The sequence below is a fragment of the Cyanistes caeruleus genome, unplaced genomic scaffold (assembly GCF_971803275.1).
Source record: "Cyanistes caeruleus unplaced genomic scaffold, bCyaCae1.hap1.1 HAP1_SCAFFOLD_78, whole genome shotgun sequence".
Lineage (NCBI taxonomy): Eukaryota > Metazoa > Chordata > Aves > Passeriformes > Paridae > Cyanistes > Cyanistes caeruleus.
In genome coordinates, this window is record NW_028255889.1 from 2,552,501 (window position 1) to 2,571,325 (window position 18,825).

At 41.1% G+C, this 18,825-nt stretch overlaps 1 protein-coding gene and 1 long non-coding RNA gene across 2 annotated transcripts in view; one reads left to right on the forward strand and one right to left on the reverse strand.

Annotated features, from left to right (window-relative positions):
- The window catches only part of LOC111944270 (uncharacterized), a 100,112-nt gene that overhangs the window by 62,865 nt on the left and 18,422 nt on the right, over positions 1 to 18,825 (reverse strand). The gene's annotated exons all lie outside the window — the stretch shown is intronic.
- On the forward strand, positions 31 to 2,015 carry LOC147646867 (uncharacterized). Its single transcript, XR_015281783.1, has 2 exons — positions 31 to 371; positions 948 to 2,015. It is a non-coding gene; the product is annotated as an uncharacterized LOC147646867 (long non-coding RNA).

Below are 18,825 nucleotides of genomic sequence, written 5' to 3' on the forward strand. Positions count from 1 at the left end.
GGGGAAAGCCCGGAAGGCGGTGCCAAGGCAGGGTGACGTCAGAGGGCGGGGCCGCCCGGCGAGCCCCCGGAGGCGGGCCCGGGGCCAAAGACCTGCGCGGAGCGCCGAAGAGCCGGCCTGTGCAAGCGGCCGCCCGCTCGCCGCCTCTGCCGGGGATTCGAGTCGAGTCACGCCGGGGGCCGGCGGCTTCCCACTGCCCGCTTCCGCCTGCTTCCTTTTCCCCGCTGTCCGCCCCGAGGTGCCGCTTGCTGGCTGGTGCCGTGTCTGCTCCCCGCGGGGTGGGGACGCCCCGTTGCCGGCCTGTGCAAGCGGCCGCCCGCTCGCCGCCTCTGCCGGCGACTCGAGTCGAGTCACTATGACTCTTAACAGAGGTAAGTTTGCATTCCTAACTGGGCTTAGCCGCTGAAATCAGACCTCCTCGTGGTCCCGCTGGATACCCGCAAGGGTAACTAGCTCATTTCTGCCCCAGTGTGAGTGAGGTTGTGTTTTTCACTGCCTCCCTGCCTTTGGACTCGCCACCCAAAGTGCAGTTTCACGATTTTGCGTCGAAAAGTTATCGGCAGAAGCTCCTTAAAAGCTCCCTGCCTGAAACCGAGCCCGAGGTCAAGTTGGGCAAAGCTGACAGCGCTTGAGGGGGTGCTGTTAGTCAATATTCCCTCAACTGGACTTAGTTTTACTTTGAAACGGCACCACGGTAAAGGCTTTAAAGCTACTCCGTGTGTCCACGGCGACTCAAACTAATTTTAAAGACTGGTATATAAAATCGCCACAAAACCCAAATTTTAAACCCTCAGAATTGGGAAGGGAGGTTTGGAAATGTTTAAAACTGGAGTTCTACAACTCGATGCATTGTGCCGAAGAATGTAATGCCCATTGTGTGGGGCGGGAGGGGCTGGAGGGATACCCTGATGTGTACTGTGATGATACAATGACTTGCTTATCTCTAGATGATAACGGGATTGATAAGAGCCAGGAAAAGACTGCCACACCCCCACCCACCCAGGAAGAAGCAGCAGTTTTATCAGAGCCAGAGGAAACCACTATTCAACCACCAAACAATGGGGAATCAGAAGACTGCCCTGTCATATCAGTTCCAGATGAGAATCCACCCTGCCCGTGCTGCGGTATTAAAACGAATAAAATGCCTGGATTAATTGAACATTTACTCAGAGCACATGGAATTAGAGAATGCAAATTTAAATGCACCAGATGTGATTTGGAAAATACAAATTTTCACAGCATTGCCTGCCACTATCCAAAATGCAAAGGTAAAATAAAAAAACCATCCCCAGGAAAATGGCCCTGCAATGTATGCCAGATGAGTTTTCAAACTAAAATTGGACTGGGACAACATAAAAGAATTGCACATCCAGCAGTCAGAAACCAGGAGAAGCTAGAAGCCATGAGACCAAAAGAAACATCAGCAAGAGGAGCCCACAAGAAATGCTGGAGTGAAGAGGAGGAAAATCTGCTAATCCAACTAATAAAACAATATGAGGGTAATAAAAACATTAATAAACTGATTGCTGAACACATCCCATCCAAAACTGCAAAACAAATCAGTGACAAGAGATGCTATCTGATGTTAAAACAACAAGCCTCAATTGGATTACAAACTAACAGAAAAACAGAAGAGCAGCCACAGGAAAAAATTCAAAAGCCATCAAAGCGTAAAGAAACCAAAATAAAGCAGTTGAAAAAACACTAGGAAGATATTATCCCATCAAAGATCAGTGATGGCACCTTCATTTTGTATCAGGAAGCCTTCCAAGAAATTCTCAAAAAGAAAAATAAGAATCCCACCCACACCATTAGTGAAATAACCAAAGACTGCATGAAGGTATTTAAAGAGATGCACAGCTGGGAAAAGAACACGGCCTCGTCCGTGGGGCTGTGCCTGGCTGTGCTGCTGGAGCTCCACAGGGACCTGATCTGCAAGGCATTCTCCATTTATTTCAAGACTGTTCTTTTATCATTTTTCTGTAGTGTATAAATAAAAGATGTGTTCTAATAAACAGACTGCAAGACTGTTCTTTTGCTGCCCAGGGTCTGCAGGGCATAGGGGAAGAGGGGGAAAAGGGTCTTTGTGCTCAGCAACCTGCCCAGGTGTGCAGTGGTGCAGGGAAAATGGCCAGAAGCCCCTTGGCCTTTGGTGGTTGTGCTGAAGGCACAAGTCCTGTCCCAGCCTGACAGCACCATCTGTGTCCTCCTGCCCATGTGGTGCTGGCTGGATTGCTGAGGGCTCCCAGGTGCATCTTGATCCAGCTCCATGAGCAGCCCCCAGGCTTGATTTGCCTTGTTCCTGACAGCCGGCTGCTCTGGTGCTTCCCTGGGGCTCCTAACTGGAGCAGGTTTATCTGAGGGGGGTGAGAATGGCAGGATGTGCCAGGACCAGAGCCCTGGGGTTTCCAAGGAAGAAACCATCAATCCCCTTTTCCAGGAGATCCCAACCCTCTGAATCACACCTGGGATAGAGATCAGCAGAATCGCTGGAGTGCTTGAGACCAGAATGCTGGGAAAAAACCTGATCTTTAATTAACCCCATTTCCTGATGGGAAATAATCCAGGAATTTGGTTCCTGGAATTGGAAAAAGAAGGAAATGTTTTTTTGGGAGGTGCCATAGGTGCTCCTGGACGGGGGATTTCCCTAATCCATCCTTCCCTGATTGAGGAATGGAAGTTTGTGGGATGAGCCAGGATTAACAGACCCCTCCCTCAGGTGTGTGATCCAGGATTTTTCTGCTTTTTCCCAGCCCAGGTGAGCCATGTGCAGCCTTCCAAATGGATTGGTTCAAACCAGGAAGGATTTTATTCCCCATGGGAATAAACCTGGGCTCCAAAACACTCCCAGAATGGCAAAATCCTGATTTTAGCAGCTTTTTCCAGCTCCACATTGAAGGAATTCATGGATCTGCTGGATGATGGGTTCTCATCCCAAATAATCTGCCTGTTTGTCGAGGAACACTCTGGTGATGGTGCTGATACAAGTTGTGCTGATTCAGTCTTCTGAGAGTTTTGGGGATTTTTTTGGGGGCGGGATTTCAGGTGTCTGAGACAGCGGGGAGTGAGGCAGGAGAGAATCCAGATCCAGAAAAATACCGGATAGTGCAGGGAATGGGGAAATCGCAGTAGAAACAAGCACAAAGGAACTGGGAAACAAAGCATTTTTAAGAAGGGAAAGAAAGGATAACATTCCAACCAAATGCACTGGATGCGTATGGATGCTGAAAGCAGGCAGGGAGCACAGAGCCTGTGTGAAACTGAGTCACACAGGCTTCTCACTCTGGCCTGGGAAAGCATAAGAAGGAATCCCAACAGTTCTTGTTAAAGGACACCTTTGGCAGGTGTTGTTTAGTCAAGGGCTGGTGTTCCACTTAAGCAATGAAGGTGATGTGTACCTTTAATGAGCAATGAGAGTTTTACCTGTCAGATCTTCTCGAACATGTGTATAAAAGAAGATTAAGAATAATAAACTTTGCTCTCTTGGACAACGCAGCCAAGGGAGTCAGTGTCGTACTCCTCGCCGTTCCTAATACAGTGCGAGAGAAAAGAATAACTTGGAGGTGGAATAGGAGAAATTCCAACACAACAGGTTACCAAGGCCTGGGAGGGCCCAAATTTTTCATTTTATTTGGGAATTTCTTTTGTGTTTATCAATGTTATTGCATTTTGGTTTTTTCCAGGAAAATCCCGGTTTCTTTCTGATGGGACTTGCAGTTGCCTCCTGTTCTTGTAGTTCTGATTTTGCCCATCCTCATTCCCAAAATTTTTTAGAAATTTCTGTAAAATGATGAAAATGATGATGGACTGTGGCCTTTTTTCTTTCTCCTTACTTGTGATGCTATTGCAGTGAAAAGAAGAAGAAAAAACACTGATAAGAAATGGTAAAAAAAAAGATAAAAAGATCAGCATTTTACCATGTATCAGTGCTTGGCTATTTGTTTTAAAGCTTTTTTGGCAAATGTTCTTTTTGCTATAAAATAGAATTATATGAAGCCCTGAGTAGTTTAAAAAAGGAGAGAAAAAAAGTAAATTATAATTTAAAATTTGGCTTCTTTTTCAAAGGAGCAATTTTTTTAGACTACAAAAGTGTCATGGTTTTAAAGCAGTAACTAAAAAATTACTAGAAAATTTACTTATTTCTTGCTATGAGATGTGGATTAGAACAAGAGCAAAACAGGCTTAAAACTTAAAAGGAATAAAGTAAGTTCATTAACAAAACTACAAGATTAAGAACACCAGAATAAACCTCCAGAAAAACCTTTTTATCCCCCACTACTTAACCATTCCCTCATTCAAATGACAACATAGAGACAAAAAAATTTGGAACTCAGGTGTTTAAAACAGTCCCAATCCCTGATAGAGTCTTTTCATCAGGCTTTGTAGAGAAACAGAAGTCTTCTTCTGCTAATCTATGGAGTTTATCACAAGAAAACTATTTTTGTTATAGCTTTCTATTTTTCTGATGCCCAGAAATCTGTCATCATATTTTCTCCTCCCATTTCACATCACTCTGAGGTGTGTAATGGGCCATGAGTCTAGGGATGTCATTTTTAAGGATGAGTTATTCAAAGGCAAAAGTTCTCTTCATTTGTCTTTGTGAGCTTCCCTGGAAAAAAGAAATTTTCTCTTTGCCTCTCAAGGCTTCAAATCTTCAACTATTACTTCTCCCCACTCTGTTCCAGCACTTCACTGTATCACAATTCCTCCACCTTTTGCTCAAAATCTACACTTTGAACACTCCATTCCTCCCTATATACTCTGTCATGAATTAAAGGAGTTTTTTCAGGACACTATTGTCCATCTCCATAACTTTAACAGAAAAGTATTTCAGCTTAATTAAAGCATCTCCTTATTCTCTACCTCTTCTGAAGCTTAACTCTTTTCTTTACTGTCTCTGATAGTTTATAAAGTCTCTTTACATGTTGATTACTATATTTTTCTTTTTCTGGAAAAAAAGGATTAATCTGAAAGTCTCATCTGGGTGATGAAAGAGTTAAAATCTTGCCCAGGCTTTGTAGATGGTTCTGTGATCTCTGCCGGAGCAGCAGCTGGAGTTGTCTGCGATGGAAGATTGTTCATGGCTGCTCTGGAGAGTGTGGTCACTGTCTCAGCCCGCCGCAGGTCAAGAGCTTCTTTTCTTTCCTTACTTGGCAGTCTCTGGTGAATTCAGTCACAGCAAAAACTGCAGCCAAGCCAGGGACCGGCCTGGCTCGGCCAGAGCCCGGGGCAAGCCCCGCAGGCCCCATCTCCCGGCCGGGAGCCGCGGCAGGCCCAGCCCAGCCCCTGCCCGGGCCGCATGGGCTGGGCCGGGGACGGGAAGCCAGCTAAAGCTCAGTTACCTTTCACAGCCAGAAAACAAAGAGACCAAGAAATTCCCAGGCTTAGGTCTTAAGGTGGTGTCTCACTTTTCAATGGTTAAGAACTGCTGTCAATTCTTAGAAATGACCAGCTGTTGGCTAGGAGACAAACTCCCATCAGGCTCCAGCGGTTTGAACTTCCTTAGGTGTTTCTCTTTGTTTTCTTAAATGCCAATCCATCACAGTTTGATAGACCATGCTGGATTAAATAGCATTTGTTGTTGGCCAGTTTTCCTGATTACATAGGGTCCAGTTTCAGAAATTTTTGGAGTCAATCTAATTGGTGGCTGTGTGGTAGGTATTACAACATGAACATTAAGCTCTCCCCAGTATTTGGTATTGTTTTTGCCACAAACAACTTTGGAGGACAATTGTACAGCTGTTAAATTCAGCCAACAATCTTGATTCCAAGTTTCACAAGATTTAACCTGGCCACGAGATCCGGCAACTTGACTGTGTACAGGCTCAGTGTGGGATCCAGTACTCAGTCATGAATTAAAGGAGTCTTTTTAAGCTACTATTGTCCATCTCCATAGCTTTAACAGAAAGGTATTTCAGCTTGTAAAGCATCTCCTTATTCTCTCTTCCCCATTTAAAACTTAACTCTTTTCCTCACTGTTTTTAGTGGTTTTATGATGTCTTCTTCATGTTGATTGTCTCTCTCTTTCTCTGTCTTTCTGGGAAAAAGGAGTAATCTGTACGTTTTATTCAGGTAGTAAAAGAATTAAAAGCTTTAGAAAAGCTGCAAGAGTTCATGGTGTCAGGTTTCAGTCCAGCAGCAGAAACTGAAAACTAAACCAGGTTGGCCGGCTCTGCTTTCTTTTCCTCCGCCCCCGCCTTCGTCCTCTGTGGCCTTGTCCGGCCTGGAGGGCGGGGGGGGAGAGGAGGAGGCCAAGACAGAGCCTTGTTACCTTTTCAGAAGCCAGAAACAAAAGAGGACAAGAGTGCTCTGACTCTACATCTTAAGGAGGTGTTCACATGGTGACTCTACGTTTTAATGGTCAAAACTGCTGTCAATTATTAGAAATGACTGATAATTGGTCTGGAGGAAAGACTGCCATCAGCCACCAGCACCTTCAACTTCCTTAGCTCTCAAAACTACCATAAAGGTAAAACCACCCCATGACACTGTGACACAACCGCTGTGAATGTCCCAGTTTCCACCTCTCTGTGACAGCACAGCAGGGACAGCCCCAGTGTTCTCCTCTCTGTGACACAACAGCAGGGACAGCCCCAGTGTTCTCCTCTCTGTGACACCACAGCAGGGACAGCCCCAGTGTTCTCCTCTCTGTGACAGCACAGCAGGCACAGCCCCAGTGTTCCACTCTCTGTTACGCCTGTCGTGGTTTTAAAGCATTAGTTAGAAAATCACTGTAAAACTTACTCATTTCTTGCTGTGAGATGTGGATGATGAGAAGGGCAAAAGAAGCTTAAAACCTAAAGGAATGAGTAAGTTTATTAACCAAACTACAAGGTTAAGAAAGCAGAATAAAACTTCCAGAAACCCTTTTTCCCCACCACGCTGCCATTCCTGTCTTTAATTGACAACATAGAGGAAAAAAAACAAACCCTGGTGGTTAAAACAGTCCAAACTTTGCTATAGTCTTTTCAGCAGTCTTTGTCGAGAAAAAGAAGTTCTTTTTTGTCAATCTATGGAGTTTTTCATAAGAAAACCATTTTCTCGTGGCTTCCTATTGCTCTGACGCCAGTGGCCCAGGAAACTCTGCCATCAGTCCTTTCCTCCCATTTCACACCACTCTGAGTTGTGTTCTTGGGCCATGATTCAAGGGGTGTCCTTTGAAGGATGAGATCTTCCAAGGCAAAAGTTCTCTTCATTTGTCTCTGTGGCCATCTCTGGAAACAGAAATTTTTGCTTTGTCTCTTAAGAGCCACAAATCTTCAACAACTCTCACTTCTCCTTTTCTCTTCCAGCATCTCCTAGGATTACAACCACTTCACCCTTGACTCAGCTTTATCAATGAATTACTTTTGCTCAGATCTACACTTTGAAATACTCCATTCCCCCCAAAATACTCTTTCAGGAATGAAAGGAGTTTTTTCAGGACATTATTGTCCCTCTCCATACAAACAAAAGAACAAAAGAAAACTTCAGCTTATTCTGGCATCTCCTCATTGTCTTTCCATCTGAGGGTTAATTCCTTCCCTTGCTGCCTTTGATCCTTGATGCTGTCTCTTTCCATGGTGATCCCTCTCTCTTCCCCTCTCTCTGGAAAAAGGATTAATCTGCAAGTCTCATCTGCCTAGTGAAAGGGTTAAACTCTTGCCCAGGCCTTGATCTCTGCCGAGGCAGCGGCTGGAGCCGTTTGCCATGGAAGATTTTTGGTAGCTGCTCTGGAGGAGTGTGGCCACTGTCTCAACACGCCGCAGCTCAAGAGCTTTCCCTCCCCTTCCTCGGCAGTCTCTGCTGAAAGCCAGCAGCGTCAGAAACTGCACTCGAGCCCGGAAGTGGCCTGACCCGGCAGCCCCGCTACACAAGGCGCAGCGAGCCCTGCAAGGGCTTCAGCCCCTCTGGGAAGGGGCTCCTGTCACTTCACAGTCGCCATCCAGCACCAGGAACCGCAGAACTCCAGCCAGCCCCGCTCCCCGCCGCGGCCTTGTCTGATGTGGAGCGGCGGAGGCTGAACCAGAGCCCTGTTACCTCTTCAAAAGCCAGAAAGCAAAGAGAAAGAGAAATTCCCAGGCTTAAAATTGAAAGGGTGGTGTTCACAGCTTCATGTCACTTTTCAATGGGCAAAACTACTGTCAATTCCAGAAATGGCCAGGTATTGGCCAGGACAAAAATCTCCAATCAGTTTCCAGCAACCTTAACTTCCTTAGCTGCTTCTCTTTTTTTCATAAATGTCAATCTAACACACACTAGCACAAGTGACAGCCCCAGTGTTCCCCTCTCTGTGACACGACAGCAGGGACAGCCCCAGTGTTCTCCTCTCTGTGACACCACAGCAGGCACAGCCCCAGTGTTCCACTCTCTGTTACGCCTGTCGTGATTTTAAAGCATTAGTTAGAAAATCACTGTAAAACTTACTCATTTCTTGCTGTGAGATGTGGATGATGAGAAGGGCAAAAGAAGCTTAAAACTTAAAGGAATGAGTAAGTTTATTAACCAAACTACAAGGTTAAGAATGCAGAATAGAACTTCCAGAAACCCTTTTTCCCCACCACGCTCCCATTCCTGTCTTTAATTGATGTCATGGGGTGGCTTTACCTTTATATTGATTTTAGGAGCTAAGGAAGTTGAAGGTGCTGGTGGCTGATGGGAGACTTTCCTCCTGACCAATTATCAGTCATTTTTAAGAACCGACAGCAGTTTTGACCCTTAAAAAGTGAATTCAAACTGTGAACACCGCCCTAATATGTAAAGTCAGAGCACTCTGGTGCACTCTTTTGTTTCTGGCTTCTGAAAAGGTAACAAGGCTCTGTCGTGGCCTCCTCCTTCTCCCCTGCCCCCTCCCCCCCCAAGCCGGACAAGGCCGCAGAGGACGAAGGGGGGGGGACGGGGGCGGGGGGGGCGCGGAGGAAAAGAAAGCAGAGCCGGCCAACCTGGTTTAGTTTTCAGTTTCTGCTGCTGGACTGAAACCTGACACCATGAACTCTTGCAGCTTTTCTAAAGCTTTTAATTCTTTTACTACCTGAATAAAACGTACAGATTACTCCTTTTTCCCAGAAAGACAGAGAAAGAGAGAGACAATCAACATGAAGAAGACATCATAAAACCAGTAAAAACAGTGAGGAAAAGAGTTAAGTTTTAAATGGGGAAGAGAGAATAAGGAGATGCTTTACAAGCTGAAATACCTTTCTGTTAAAGCTATGGAGATGGACAATAGTAGCTTAAAAAGACTCCTTTAATTCATGACAGAGTATTGGGAAGCTTGGAGTGTTCAAAGTGTGGATTTTTGAGCAAAAGAGAGAGTAATTGTGATACAGTGGGTTGCTGGAACTGAGTAAAGCGAAGATTTTGAAGCCTTGGGGGCAATGAGAAAACTGTTTTCTAGGAAAGCTCACAGAGACAGATGAAGAAGACTTTTGCCTTTGAATGACTCATCCTTAAAATGACATCCCTAGACTCATGGCCCATACACACCTCAGAGCGATGTGAAATGAGAGGAGAAGAACTGATGACAGATTTCCGGGCAGCTGGCATCAGAGCAACAGAGAACTGTAACAGAAATAGTTTTCTTGTGAGAAACTCCATAGGTTATCAGAAAGAGACTTCTGTTTCTCTACAAAGACTGATGAAAAGACTGTAGCAAGAATTGGGACTGTTTTTAACCACCAAAGTTCAAAATTTTTTTTGTCTCTATGTTGTCATGTATACAAAGAAATGGTCAAGTAGTGAGAGACAGAAGAGTTTTCTGGAAGTTTATTCTGGTGTTCTTATTCTTGTAGTTTTGTTAATAAACTTTCTTTATCCCTTTTTAAGTTTTAAGCCTGTTTTGCTCTTGCTCTAATCCATATCTCACAGCAAGAAATAAGTAATTTTTTAGTTACTGGTTTAAAACCATGACATCTCCTTTCAAAACCTAGTTGAAATTTTGCAGAAACAATTAGATGAAGAAAGGAATGAGACCCATCTCTTGCCAGTGGCCCGAAGAGAGGAATGGGTTGAAAATTCAAAGAATGCTTACTCACCAAAGAAACAATGGAGAGGGAAACCCCTCTCATTAATCAAATTTAGCCTCAAAAAGAACTAACTGATGAAAAATTGTGGGGAGCACTGCTGTCCTAGTGTCATGGGGTAGCTTTACCTTTAAGACAGCTTGGAGGGAGAGGAAGTTGAAGCTGCTGGTGGCTGATGGGAGTTTTTCTTCCTGACCAATTATCGGTCATTTCCAAGAATTGACAGCAGATCTGACCATTAAAAAGTGAATTCAACTTGTAAACACCCCCTTAAGAAGTACAGACAGAATTCTCTTGCCCTCTTTGGTTTCCGGCTTCTGACAAGGTAGCAGGCTCTGTCTTGGCCTTCCCCCCACCCTCTCCAGGCCGACAAGGCCGCGGGGTGGAGGTGGGGAGGGGGAAGAGAAGCAGCGCTGGTCAGCCGAGCTTGGTTTTCAGTTTTTGTTGCTAGACTGGAACTTAACACCATGAACTCTTGCAGTTTTCTTAAAGCTTTTAATTCTTTTACTACCTGGATAAACATACAGATTACTCTTTTTCTCAGAAAGACAGAGAGAGAGAGACAATCAACATAGAGGAGACATCATAGAACTACTAAAAACAGTGAAGAAAAGAGTTAAGTTTAAATAAGAAAGAGAGAATAAGGAGATGCTTTACAGCTGAAATATTTTTCTGTTAAAGCTATGGAGATGGACAATAATAGTATAAAAAGACTCTTTTAATTTATGATAAGAGTATTAGGAGGAATGAGATATTCAAAGTGTAACTTTTGAGCAGAAGAGAGAGAGAGTACTTGTGATACTGTGAGTTGCTGGAATTGAGTTGAGTGAAGATTTTGAAGCTTTGGGGGGTAAAGAGAAAACTGTTTTCTAGGAAGGCTCACAGAGACAAATGAAGAAGACTTCTGCCTTTGAATAACTTATCTTTAAAAATAAGATTCCTAAACTCTGTGACTCATACACACCTCGGAGATGTGAAATGAGAGGAGAAGATCTAATGACAGATTTCCGGGCAGCTGGAATTAGAGAAATAGAAAACTATGATGAAAAATAGTTTTCTCGTGAGAAACTCCGTAAGCTAACAGAAAGAGACTTCTGTTTCTCTACAAAGACTGATGAAAGACTGTAGCAAGAATTAAGACTGTTTTTAACCACCAGAATCCTAAAGTTATTTGTCTCTATGTTGTCATGTGTACAGAGAAATAGTTAAGATGTAGAAGATAAGGAGGTTTTCTGAAAGTTTATTCTGGTATTCTTATTCTTGTAGTTTGTTAATAAACTGTCTTTATTACTTTTAAGTCTTAAGCCTGTTTTGCTCTTGTTCTAATCCATATCTCACAACAAAAAATAAGTAGTTTTTTTAGTTACTGGTTTAAAACCACAACACCTAGCTTGAAACCTTTAATTAAAACAATATAATCATATTGTCATGGAGTTAACTTTACCTTTAAGGGAGTTGGAGTTGCTGGGAACTGCCCGGAGTCTTTTCTCCTGACCAATTATCGGTCATTGCTGAGAATTGACAGCAGTTTACGCCATTGAAAAGTGGGATCAACTTGTGAACCCTACCTTAAAGTGTAAACCCAGAGCTCTCTTGGTTCTCTTTGTTTCCTGGCTGTGAAGGGTGGCAGAGCTCCAGGCCTCCCGTTCCCTGCCCAGGCCATGCGGCCGGGCGGGGCCGGGGCCGGGGCCAGCCGCGTGTCCCGGCCGGCAGATGGCGGGGGGCCTGCGGAAGGTTTTCCTCGGGCCCGGGCCAGGCCGAACCGATCTCTGGCTCGGCTGCAGGTTTTGCTGTAACTAAATTCACTGGAAAATGCCGAGTGAAGAAAGAGAGAGGCCCTGGACTTGCAGCGGGCTGGAGCGGCGACTACACTCTCCAGAGCAGCCATGAGGAACTTTCCATCGCAGACAGCTCCAGCTCCTGTTTGGCAGAGATCACCGAACCACCTACAAAAAGCCTGGGCAAGATTTTAACTCTTTCATTACCCAGATGAGACTTGCGGATTAATCTTTTTATCCAGAGAGAGAGAGAGTGGTCAACATGAAAACAGACTTTATAAACTACCACTGACAGGAAAGAAAAGAAGCTTCAGAAAAGGTAGAGAATTAAGAAGATGCTTTAATTAAGCTGAAATATCTTTCTGTTAAAACTATGGAGATGGACAGTTCTGAAAAGAACTCCTTTAATTCATGATACAGAATCTAGAGAGGAATAAAGTGTTCAAAGTGTAAATTTGAGTAAAGAGTAGAGTAATTGTGGTATAGTGAAGTGCTGGGAGATTTGAAGCCTTGAGAGGCAATGAGAAAACTGTTTTCTAGTGAAGCTCACAGAACAGATGAAGAAGACTTTTTGCGTTTGAATAACTTATCCTTAAAAATGCTACCCCTAGACTCATGGCCCATACAAACCTCAGAGTGATGTGAAAATGGGAGGAGTGGGCTCGAATAATAGCAGCTCTGGGCAGCAAACATTAGGGCAATGGAAAACTATAACAAAAATAGTTTTCTTCTGAGAAACTCCATAAATTAACAGGAAGAAACTTCTGTTTCTCTACAAAGACTGGTGAAAAGACTGTAGCAAGAATTGGGACTGTTTTAACCATCAAAGTTCCAAAGTTTTTGTCTCTGTTGTCATGTGAACAAGGAAATAGTGAGTAGATAGGGGATGAAAAGGTTTTCTGGAAGTTTATTCTGGTGTTCTTACTATTGTAGTTTGTCAATAAACTTTCCTTTTTCCTTTTAAGTTTTAGGCCTGTTTTGCTCTTGTTCTAATCCATATCTCACAGCAAGAAATAAGTAATTTTCTCAGTTATTCGTTTAAAACCACGACATCTCTTCAAAGTCTTTCAAATTCCAGAAACATTCCACAAAATCTCCTCAAATTTGCACATAAGCTATGAAAAATCTTTCAAAATGATTTAAGTCTAGTCAAAATCCCACAAAATTCCAGAAACATCCCAACAAACTCCCTAAATCTTCTCAAAACCCCACTAAATTCCAGAAACATCCCACAAAAACTTTACAAATTTCCACACATCCTAGAAAAATCCCTCAAAATTCTTCAAGTCTTCTCAAAATCTCACCAAATTCCAGAACATTCCACAACATTTCAAAGAAATCGCACATTCCAGAAACCTCCCACAAAATTCTTTACATTTTCGCAAAACTCCATCAAATTCCAGAAACATCCCACAAAATCTCCACAAATTTCCACACAATCTAAGAAAAATACTTCAAAATTCCTCATGTCTCCTCAAAGTCTTTCGAATTTCCACAAACATCCCACACAATTCCCTAAATCTTCTCAAAACCCTACCAAATTTTAGAAACGTCCCACAAAACCTCTTCCAATTTCCACAAAATTCCACAAACATCCCACAAAAATCCAGAAAAATCTTTTCAAAACCCTACCAAATTCCAGAAAAATCCTGCAAAATCCCTCAAAATTTCCACCAAATTCCAAAAACATTCCACGGAATTCCACAAACATTCCAACACACTCCCTAAATCTTCTCTAAACTCTACCAAATTCCAGAAACATCCCACAAAATCTTCAAAAATTACCACAAAATTCCACAAACATCCCACAAAATTCCAGAAAAATCTTCTCAAAACCCTACCAAATTCCAGAAATATCTGACAAAATCTCCACAAATTTCCACACAATCTAAAAAAAACCCTCAAAACTCTTCATGTCACCTCAAAGTCTTTCAAATTACAGAAACATCCCACAAAATCTCCACAAATTTGCACACAATCTAAGAAAACTCAAAACTCTTCAATTCTAGTCAAAATCCCTCAAAAATCCCGAAACATCCAAACAAACTCCCTAAATCTTCCCAAAACCATACCAAATTCCAGAAACATACCACAAAACCTTTCCAATTTCCACAAAATTCCACGAACATTTCACCAAATTCCAGAAAAATCCCTCAAAATTACACAAATATCCCAACAAACTCACTAAGTCTTCTCAAAACCCTACCAAATTCCAGAAACATCCCACAAAATCTCCACAAATTACCACACAATCTAAGAAAAATACTTCAAAATTCTTCATAGCCCCTCAAAGTCTTTCGAAATTCTAAACATCATCCCACACAATTCCCTAAATCATCTCAAAACCCTACCAAATTCCACAAACATCCCACAAAATCTCTTCCAATTTCCACAAAATTCCACAAACATCCCACAAAATTCCAGAAAAATCTTCTCAAAACCCTACCAAATTCCGGAAACATCCCACGCAATTCCACAAAAATTTCAACAAATTCCAAAAACATCCCACGGAATTTCACAAACATCCCAACAAACTCACTAAATGTTCTCAAAACCTTGACAAATTCCGGAAACATCCCACAAAAATCTCCACAAATTACCACACAACCTATGAAAATACTTCAAAATACTTCATGTCTCCTCAAAGTCTTTCGAAATTCCACAAACATCCCAACAAACTCCTTAAACCTTCTCAAAACCCCACCAAATTCCAGAAACATGCCACAAAAATCACAAAAAATATTCCACAAAATTCCGCAAACATCGCACAAAATTCCAGAAAAATCTTTTCAAAACCCCACCAAATTCCAGAAAAATCCCACAAAAACTTTTCCAATTTCCACTCATCCTAGAAAAATCCCTCAAAATTCTTCAAGTCTCTTTAAAATCTCACTAAATTCCAGAACATTCCACAACATTCCAAAAAAATCGCACAACCTTCCAGAAACCTCATACAAAATTCTTTACAATTTCACAAAACCCTACCAAATTCCAGAAACTTCCCACTAAACCTCCACCAATTTGCACACAATCTAAGAAAAATCTTTCAAAATTCTTCAAGTCTAGCCAAAATCCCACAAAATTCTAGAAACATCCCACCAAATTCCAGAAAAATCACACAAAATTCCACATACATCCCATCAAACTCCCTAAATCTTCTCAAAACTCTTCCAAATTCCAGAAACATCCCACAAAAACTTTTCCAATTTTCACACAATCTAAGAAAAATACCTCAAAATTCTTCATGTCTCCTCAAAGTCTTACAAATTCCACAAACATCCCACACAATTCCACAAATATCCCAACAAACTCCTTAAACCTTCTCAAAGCCCTACCAAATTCCAGAAACATCTCATAAAATTCTAGAAAAATCTTCTCAAAACCCCACCAAATTCCAGAAACTTCCCACAAAATCTTTACAAATTTCCACACATCCTAGAAAAATCCCTCAACATTCTTCAAGTCTTCTCAAAATCTCACCAAATTCCAGAACATTCCACAACATTCCAAAAAAATCGCACAACATTCCAGAAACCTCCCACAAAATTCTTTACATTTTCGCAAAACCCCACCAAATTCCAAAAACTTCCCACAAAATCTTTACAGATTTCCACACAATCTAAGAAAAATACCTCAAAATTCTTCATATCTCCTCAAAGTCTTTCGAAATTGCACAAACATCCCACACAATTCCCTAAATCTTCTCAAAACCCTAACAAATTCCGGAAACATCCCACCAAAATCTCCACAAATTACCACACAATCTATGAAAATACTTCAAAATCCTTCATGTCTCCTCAAAGTCTACCAAATTCCAGAAAAATCCCACACAATTCCTTAAATCTTTTCAAAACCCCACCAAATTCCAGAAACATCCCACAAAAATTTCCACAATATTCTCTAAACATCCCGCAAAATTCCAGAAAAATCTTTTCAAAACCCTACCAAATTCCAGAAAAATCCTACAAAATCCCTCAAAATTCCCACCAAATTCCAAAAACATTCCACGGAATTCCACATACATCCCAACACACTCCCTAAATCTTCACTAAACTCTACCAAATTCCAGAAACATCCCACAAAAACTCTTCCAATTTCCACAAAATTCCACAAACATCCCACAAAATTCCAGAAAAATCTTCTCAAAACCCTACCAAATTCCAGAAATATCCCACAAAATCTTGACAAATTTCCTCACAATATAAAAAAAACCCTCAAAATACTACATGTCTCCTCAAAGTCTTTCAAATCCCAGAAACATCCCACAAAATCTCCACAAATTACCACACAATCTATGAAAACTCTTTCAAAATTCTTCAAGTCTAGTCAAAATCCCTCAAAATTCCAGAAACATCCCACCAAATTCCACAAAAATCCCACCAAATTCCACAAACATCCAAGCAAACTCCCTAAATCTTCTCAAAACTCTACCAAATTCCAGAAACATCCCACAAAATCTCTTCCACTTCCCACAAAATTCCACAAACATTCCACAATATTACAGAAAAATCTTCGCAAATCCCCACCAAATTCCAGAAACATCCCACCAAATTCCAGAAAAATCCCACAAAATTCCACTATCATCCCAACAAACTCCCTAAATCTTCTCAAAACTGTACCAAATTCCAGAAACATCCCACAAAAACTTTTCCAATTTCCACAAAATTCCACAAACATTCCACAAATTCCAGAAAAATAGCACAAAATTCCACAAACATCCCAACAAACTCCCTAAGTCTTATCAAAACCCTAGCAAATTCCAGAAATATCTCACAAAATCTTTACAAATTACCACACAAAGAAAAATACCTTAAAATTCTTCATGTCTTCTCAAAACCCCACCAAATTCCAGAAACCTCACACAAAATTATTTACATTTTTGCAAAACTCTCTCAAATTCCAGAAACATCCCACAAAAATCTCCAAAAATTTCCACAAAATTCTACAAACATCCCGCAAAATTCCAGAAAAATCTTTTCAAAACCCTACGAAATTCCAGAAACATCTTGCAAAATCCCTCAAAAATCCCACCAAATTCCAAAAACATTCCACGGAATTCCACAAACATCCCAACACACTCCCTAAATCTTCTCAAAACTCTACCAAATTCCAGAAACTTCCCACAAAATCTACAAAAATTTCCACAAAATTCCAGAAACATCCCACAAAATTCCACAAACATCCCAACAAACTCCCTAAATCTTCTCTAAACCCTACCAAATTCCAGAAATATCCCACAAAATCTTGACAAATTTCCACAAAATATAAAAAAACCCTCAAAATTCTTCATGACTTCTCAAAGTCTTTCAAATTCCAGAAGCATCCCACAAAATCTCCAAAAATTTCCACACAATCTAAGAAAAATACCTCAAAATGCTTCATGTCTCCTCAAAGTCCTTCAATTTCCAGAAACATCCCACACAATTCCACAAAAATCCCACCAAATTCCACAAACATCCCACAAAATTCCACAAACATCCCAACAAACTCTCTAAATCTTCACAAGGTACTTCAAAATTCCAGAAACATCCCACAAAATTCCACAAACATCCCAACAAACTCCCTAAATCTTCTCAAAACCCTACCATATTCCAGAAACATCCCACGTAATCTCCAAAAATTTCCACACAATCTAAGAAAAATACCTCAAAATTCTTCATGTCTCCTCAAAGTCTTTCGAAATTCCACAAACATCCCACACAATTCCCTAAATCTTCTCAAAACCCTTCCAAATTCCAGAAACATCCCTCAAAATCTCTTCCACTTACCACAAAATTCCGCAAACATCACACAAAATTACAGAAAAATCTTCTCAAAACCCCACCAAATTCCAGAAATATCCCACAAAATCTCCACAAATTTCCACACAATATAAGCAAAATACCTCAAAATTCTTCATGTCTCCTCAAAGTCCTTCAAAATTCCAGAAACATCCCACAAAATTCCACAAACATCTCAACAAACTCCCTAAGTCTTATCAAAACCCTACTAAATTCCAGAAACATCACACAAAATTCTAGAAAAAGCTTCTCAAAACCCCACCAAATTCCAGAAACTTCCCACAAAAACTTTACAAATTTCCACACATCCCAGAAAAATCCCTCAAAATTCTTCAAATCTCCTCAACATCTCACCTAATTCCAGAACATTCCACAACATTTCAAAGAAATCGCACAACATTCCAGAAACCTCCCACAAAATTCTTTACATTTTCACAAAACTCCACCAAATTCCAGAAACATCCCACAAAATCTCCACAAATTTTCACACAATTTAAGAAAAATACCTCTAAATTCTTCGTATCTCCTCAAAGTCTTTCGAAATTCCACAAACATCCCACATAATTCCCTAAACCTTCTCAAAACCCTACCAAATTCCAGGAACATCCCACAAAAACTTTTCCACAAAATTCCACAAACATCCCACACAATTCCAGAAAAATCCCACAAAATTCCACAAACATCCTATCAAACTCCCTAAGTCTTCTCAAAACCCCACTGAATTCCAGAAATATCCCACTAAATCTTTACAAATTTCCACACAATCTAAGAAAAATACCTCAAAATTCTTCATGTCTCTTCAAAGTCCTTCAAAATTCTAGAAAAATCCCACAAAATTCCATGAACATCCCAACAAACTCCTTAAATCTTCTCAAAACCCCATCAAATTCCAGGAACTTCCCACAAAAACTTTACAAATTTCCACACATCCTAGAAAAATCCCTCAAAATTCTTCAAGTCTTCTCAAAATCTCACCAAATTCCAGAACATTCCACAACATTTCAAAAAAACCGCACATTCCAGAAACCTCCTACAAAATTCTTTACATTTTCACAAAACTCCACCAAATTCCAGAAACATCCCACAAAATCTCCACAAATTTCCACACAATCTAAGAAAAATATTTCAAAATTCTTCAAGTCTAGTCAAAATTCCTCAAAATTCCAGAAACATCCCAGAAAATTCCAGAAAAATCCCACAAAATTCCAGAAACATCCCACAGAATTCCACAATTATTACACAAAATTCCACAAATATCTCCGAAAATTC